Here is a 6,443-nt window from a genome sequence, read left to right on the forward strand (position 1 = left end):
GGAAGAAACCCCCAAAACCCACGGATGGGGCGGCATCCGTGAAGAACCTCATTGAGTCAGAGGAACGCACGAGGTCATCGTAAAATAAAGTAACTCCATTCCAGTGGGCGAGCAGGAGGGACCAGAAACGTAGGTCTGAGCGGCAGCCTTCGTCTAAGAAAACGCAGTCATGGAGGTTGTCGACCGCTGATGCTGCGTCCAGGAGGCGGGAGATGAACGAGCGCCCCTGGGGTATGACGTGCATGGCGAAGTTGAGGTGTCCGAGAAGGGAGAGCAACTGTTGTTTTGTGATAACTTGTTGCTCGCAGTATGACTTGGTGATGTCCCGGATGTGCTGCAATTTGTCGGAGGGGAGAGACGCCTTCATGTCTATGGAGTCAAGGATGATGCCTAAGCGTGTGCCGGGACCTAACGTTTTCTCTTTGGAGAGAGGGACACCTAACTCCTGAAGCAGTGTTTAAGCTTGGCCAATGAGATCCCTGAGCTGTCCTGTGGCGGATCTATGAGGAGGAAGTCGTCCAGTAGGTGAAGGATGGAGGGGATTCTGACGATGTTCAGCAGGATCCAGCAGAGCGCTTCCGAGAAGGAATTGAAGATGCAGGGGCTGCTTCTGCACCCGAAGGTCTGGCAAACGGCGAAATAGAGTTTGGACTCCCACTTAATACCGAACAAATTCCACTGAGACGGATGAATGGGGATGATTTTTGAAGGCATCGGTAATGTCCGCTTTGGAGAGCCAAGCTCTGTGCCCTGTGAACTTGATCATCTTTATTGCATTATCCACTGAGGCATAGTGAAGGGAGAACTGATCTGGAGGGATGATGCTATTGACGCTGCAGAATGGGCCGGAGCGGGGAGCGGACAGATCGAAAATCAGCCTTTTTTATTTGCGTGTGGCTATTCCGATTTCAACGGAACACTGAGAAGGGGGAGGAGCTAAAAGGACCGATTATATATCCTTTGAGAAGTTCTTTGTCGATTAGCTGGGAAACTATGTTGGGTTCTTTAGCGGCTGACTGTAAGTTTCTTGCTACGAAAGTCACTGTGGGAGATGAGAGGACCCCTACCCTGAAGCCTTGGGAGAGCCCTGACAGGAGATAGTCAACAAACACGGAATCTGGGTGAGTAGATAGCGCAGCTGCTAGCTGAGGGATGTTAATGGGAGTGGAGGGGTGATATTCCAAAATGTTGTTGTTTTTTTTTCTCCACGAGGTTTCTAGCGCAGAGCTACTGTGACGGCCCGTCCACACGGTGGCGGGCGTTAAAGCTTCCAACGCTTCTGCCCATTCACTTTGAATGGGGTGACGTCACTTTTAGCAGAACTGCATTTTGGGAAGCGACGTGGAGCGTTGCTGGCGTTGCTCGCTTCAAAAGTTGAGCAATGTTCAACTTTTGGCGCCTCGGCAGAAGCGTCAGCCAATGAAATCCCGTTTATGCAAATCTGCCAGTCAAACCGCGTGTATGCTGGGAGAGTCAGTCTGACTGATCAAACTTTATAGGCCTGAAAATAATCACACTGTCTCTGAGGTGCAACGTAAAACACAAAACAACACAAAAATTAAGTTCCTGTTAGACTACAAAACTAGTCAGTGTGCAGGTCTTTGTGTTACAATATAAGTGTCTCTTAGTGAATGTCCTGTACTGCTCTTAAATCTCATCATCAGCTTTTCCTTTCCCTCTTGGATGTTCTTCTGGACCCTCAGAGAAAGAGAACATGGTCAGGCCTGTCCTTTCCTAACAGAATATCAAAAAACATATTATTTCAGAACAAGTGTGTTATTTAAGAAAGAGGTGTGTTTGTTTGTTCAGGAGCTATACATAAAATGATTTTTGTATTTGAATGTTTTTTTAAATCCAACAGTGTACTACAAAGATAATCAGATTATGAATAAACCGTTCTAAATTCATCAACATTGAAATAAATGTATTATTAAAATAATATTGAACTGTTATCAAAACTTAGTGCAACTGTAGAAGCTTGCTCTGTGCGGTTGTCTCACTGAAAGAATCACTTTCAACATGTTATTTACAGTCAGTATGCAGCAGAGACAAAGGGTCGCAGTTCTCACTATGTTCAATCATATTTGCCTTAAATACATTGAAATGTGAAAGTTGAACAAAAAAGTTATGTTGCTTGGTAAAATGTAAATGTAACCTTTTGCTAAGAAAGTACACTCAACATCACTGATATGTAGGTGATCTAGTATTCAGTTATGTTTAATGGCATGTGTATCAGTGTATTTGAATCATTACTTTATGCATTCTTCGTAAAGTATGAAAAAGGTGTACCTTGGAATCCGTGCTGAAGTTCTCTGCTGTTAGGAGTCCCCAGGCCTCATTTATAACGCCGTGCGTAGGATTCACGTGGGAAGGTTGCTTACGTAGTAGAAATCCAAAAAATAGGTACAGAAATGTTCCAACATTTTCCGATACACAAAACATTGCGCACCGGCGAGGAAAGTGCGTACGGCACTTCCTACGCCGGTTTCCCTTTATAAATCACAACCGACTCGAAATGCGGTGCAGCTTTTGCGGGCTTCACGTAACGCCCATATTTGCCTATAAATAGTAAAAGAAACGCCCATTCATTCATTCATTCTGACTGACCGCATGAAGAAGAGCAGGAAATGACGACAGAACAGCTAAAAAATATGAAGGGCCGTGTAGGCCAAAATTCAAACTCACCTCACACACACACTACTGAAAACATCTGGCCTTGCACACACACTACTGAAATCCTCTCACATTCACTACTGAACACCTCACACACACACTACTGAAAACATCTGGCCTTGCACACACACTACTGAAATCCTCTCACATTCACTACTGAACACCTCACACACACACTACTGAAAACATCTGGCCTTGCACACACACTACTGAAATCCTCTCACATTCACTACTGAACACCTCACACACACACTACTGAAAATTAAGCCTCACACACACACACTACTGAAATCCTCTCACATTCACTACTGAACACCTCACACACACAATACTGAAAATTAACCTCCCACACACACTCCTGAAAAACATTTTACTGAAAGGTTCTCAGTAGGGAATGTGCATGTGTGTGTGAGGGGATTCTTGCTGTAACGGAAGTCATTCTAATGTAACGGATGTCATTCTAATGTAACGGAAGTCAGTGGTCTCTTTGCTAGCCCCGTTAGCTTCATTAGCTCCAGGCTGCTACTCCGAAGTGTTTGTTGTGTTGATGCCTGGTGGAGTATTCTTCATTGAAATATCGCACTTATCGTATGGCTCTGCGGTTCAAACAGACCGTCCATGAATGCAGTTTATTCGGTAAGTGAAATTCAAGCACTTTATTCCTTACTTGTCTTTTTATTCAGCTAACAAGCGAGACGAAGCTACATCTGTGTTAGCACAGATGTAGCTTCGTCTCGTGATGCTATCCGTAGCATACAAGTTAAAACATAATGGAGAAGTGTAAAACATTAAGAAGGATTATACTGTAAAACGTAAGGCTTCTCGGTGAGGTTGGTAAAATAAGGTCATGCTTGTACATTAGTTAGTTTGCTAGTTAGGTAACTGTATGCATTGTTATTGTTAATTTAAAATAGCTATGCTCGACGATGCAGACAGCTAGCGTCACATTAGTGTTGAAGAGCAGAGTACTGTATGAGATTAACCTCACTATAAGATCTGTGTATTTGAAAAATATGAATCTCACATTTCCAGTTGGTTCCAGAAATAACGTTGACGTAGATATTGCAATATGGTTTGAAACTAGCTATAATAATAATCTACGGTATTTATTGAGTTTTGGGATATTACTTGCATACAAATCTATAAATGCCTTAAGGTTTCTAAAACATACAATATGTGGTAAATTCAACAGTGGACCCAGCAAAGATTCACATTTGTGCACGATTTGTTATTGATTTGTTGCTGTTACTTAATTATACTTTTAATAAATTCAAGTCAAGCTTAGTTACATGTGATGGTAGCTATATGCTCTTACCTGTGTGCCTCCTCCGCAACCAGACTGTATTCAAACTCTTAAGTACCAGTTCTATCTACTTTAAACAATTAAAAAGACAAAATCAACTACATTTATTGATATACCAATCTTTATTTTTGGGGCCTCTTCTTCTTTTTAAATTAAACTTTCAGACATGAGATATTGAAATACAGTAATAGTTTTGTCTATTTAAAAAAGAATGAGCCATTCCTTACAGTTAACTTCATATTTCTTATTGTCTAAAGCATTTATGACACACATTTCCCCCTCATATTCACAGTGTGGATCAATTGAGACAGCGTGCAGAGACTTTGGGAGAAACCTCAGCGTGACGGATGTCCTGTCTGTGGGTTTGGCTGGAGAAGGTGGAGAGGTCTTTCTCTGGGAGGAGGACGTGGCCTGATGGAGGAGGACCAGACCTGATGGAGGAGGACGTGGCCTGATGGAGGAGGACCAGGTCTGATGAAGAAACCACCTAACTGCATCTGTGAGCCCATACTGGGCTCAGCTGTCACAAACAAATGATGGTCCTGTTTGACTTTGTGTTCACAATAAAAGTGTAGTTTCTTAGTGAATGTCCTGTATTGGTCTTTAATCTGAAATCAGCTTTTCATTTTCTTCTTGCCCCTCTGAGAAAACGGTGAGGCAGTTGTGTCCTTCAGGTATGTCCTTTCCTAACAGAAATGACAAGAAACATATGACATTATTGCAGAGCAAGTGTGTTATTTATGAAACGTTTGTTTATTTAGCGGCTGTAGAAATAATGTATTTTTTAAATGTTAATGTGTTTTTTTAATTCATCACTTTGTACTACAAAGATAATCAGATTATGAATGAACAGTCTGCAGTTAATCAACATTAAAATATCTTATTAAATAATATTCAACTGCTCGGTTGTCTCACTGCAAGAACCACTTTTACCACGTCTTTTACAGACAATATGTAGAGACAAATGGTAGCAAAAATAATAATTGCCTTAAATACATTGAAATGTGAAAGCTGATTATAGTTGTTACTTTATCTATTTAAACCAGAACGTTTCTCGATTCTTTGTACCTTTGAGTCGATGCTGAAGTTCACTGATGTTAGGAATAGGTCTGTCTCTCGTGGTCAGCATCCTCTGGTCTGTCTGCATCACCTGGAAACTTTAAACAAAAATATATATATGTAAAGTAACAATGTGTTGGTCACAGTCTTTTTTACATGCAAATGTCATGTGATAATCTTTTTGTTATCCTTAAAGAAAGTGCTGGATATCAAAGCCCTTACTGTATCTTATCAGTTGGATTGTGTATTATTGTATAGTTGTGGTCCTTTTTATTTTAGAAACGTTTTTCATGAGACAGTCAATTTAAATATTTGTCCTATGCCATATTCGCATTCATTTGTAACACACACGTAAGGGTAAAAGACAAACATCTTCAACAAATGTAATGCAATGAATAAGCTTCATTGTCACAGAAGCACACATAACGTCATATCTAATATTTAAACAAATCATTTCCTTGTCCCTAAAGCATTGACTTAGCTATTTTTCGTCCTCAAATGCAGGCATTAAGTTACATGTTCATGTTCTGCTGCCACAATAAGTCGGTTTCTCCAGTGTAATGATAATAAAATGCTAAGTAAGTATTGGTAATAATATTAATAAAAACAACAACGTTTGGGTTCGTTCGTTTAATATGATGAACGTTAACCAGTAAGCTTCAATAATCAACTCCAGCTAGTTTCAAACCATATTGCAATATCTATGTTAACGTTATTTCTGGAACCAACTGGAAATGTGAGATTCATATTTTTCAGATACACAGATCTTATAGTGAGGTTAATCTCATACAGTACTCTGCTCTTCAACACTAATGTGACGCTAGCTGTCTGCATCGTCGAGCATAGCTATTTTAAATTAACAATAACAATGCATACAGTTACCTAACTAGCAAACTAACTAATGTACAAGCATGACCTTATTTTACCAACCTCACCGAGAAGCCTTACGTTTTACAGTATAATCCTTCTTAATGTTTTACACTTCTCCATTATGTTTTAACTTGTATGCTACGGATAGCATCGTTAGCACAGATGTAGCTTCGTCTCGCTTGTTAGCTGAATAAAAAGACAAGTAAGGAATAAAGTGCTTGAATTTCACTTACCGAATAAACTGCATTCATGGACGGTCTGTTTGAACCGCAGAGCCATACGATAAGTGCGATATTTCAATGAAGAATACTCCACCAGGCATCAACACAACAAACACTTCGAAGTAGCAGCCTGGAGCTAATGAAGCTAACGGGGCTAGCAAAGAGACCACTGACTTCCGTTACATTAGAATGACATCCGTTACATTAGAATGACTTCCGTTACAGCAAGAATCCCCTCACACACACATAGGTGAAACACATGCACATTCCCTACTGAGAACCTTTCAGTAAAATGTTTTTCAGGAGTGTGTGTGGGA

At 40.5% G+C, this 6,443-nt stretch overlaps 1 long non-coding RNA gene across 1 annotated transcript; it reads right to left on the reverse strand.

Annotated features, from left to right (window-relative positions):
- Nucleotides 1-4,115: 4,115 nt before the first annotated feature.
- On the reverse strand, nt 4,116-6,237 carry LOC139433002 (uncharacterized). Its single transcript, XR_011642575.1, has 3 exons — nt 6,139-6,237; nt 5,045-5,133; nt 4,116-4,662 (listed from the first exon to the last, which is right to left on the reverse strand). It is a non-coding gene; the product is annotated as an uncharacterized lncRNA (long non-coding RNA).
- Between the last annotated feature and the right edge of the window lie 206 nt (nt 6,238-6,443).

This window comes from Pseudochaenichthys georgianus, chromosome 3, assembly GCF_902827115.2.
Source record: "Pseudochaenichthys georgianus chromosome 3, fPseGeo1.2, whole genome shotgun sequence".
In the NCBI taxonomy this organism is placed as follows: domain Eukaryota; kingdom Metazoa; phylum Chordata; class Actinopteri; order Perciformes; family Channichthyidae; genus Pseudochaenichthys; species Pseudochaenichthys georgianus.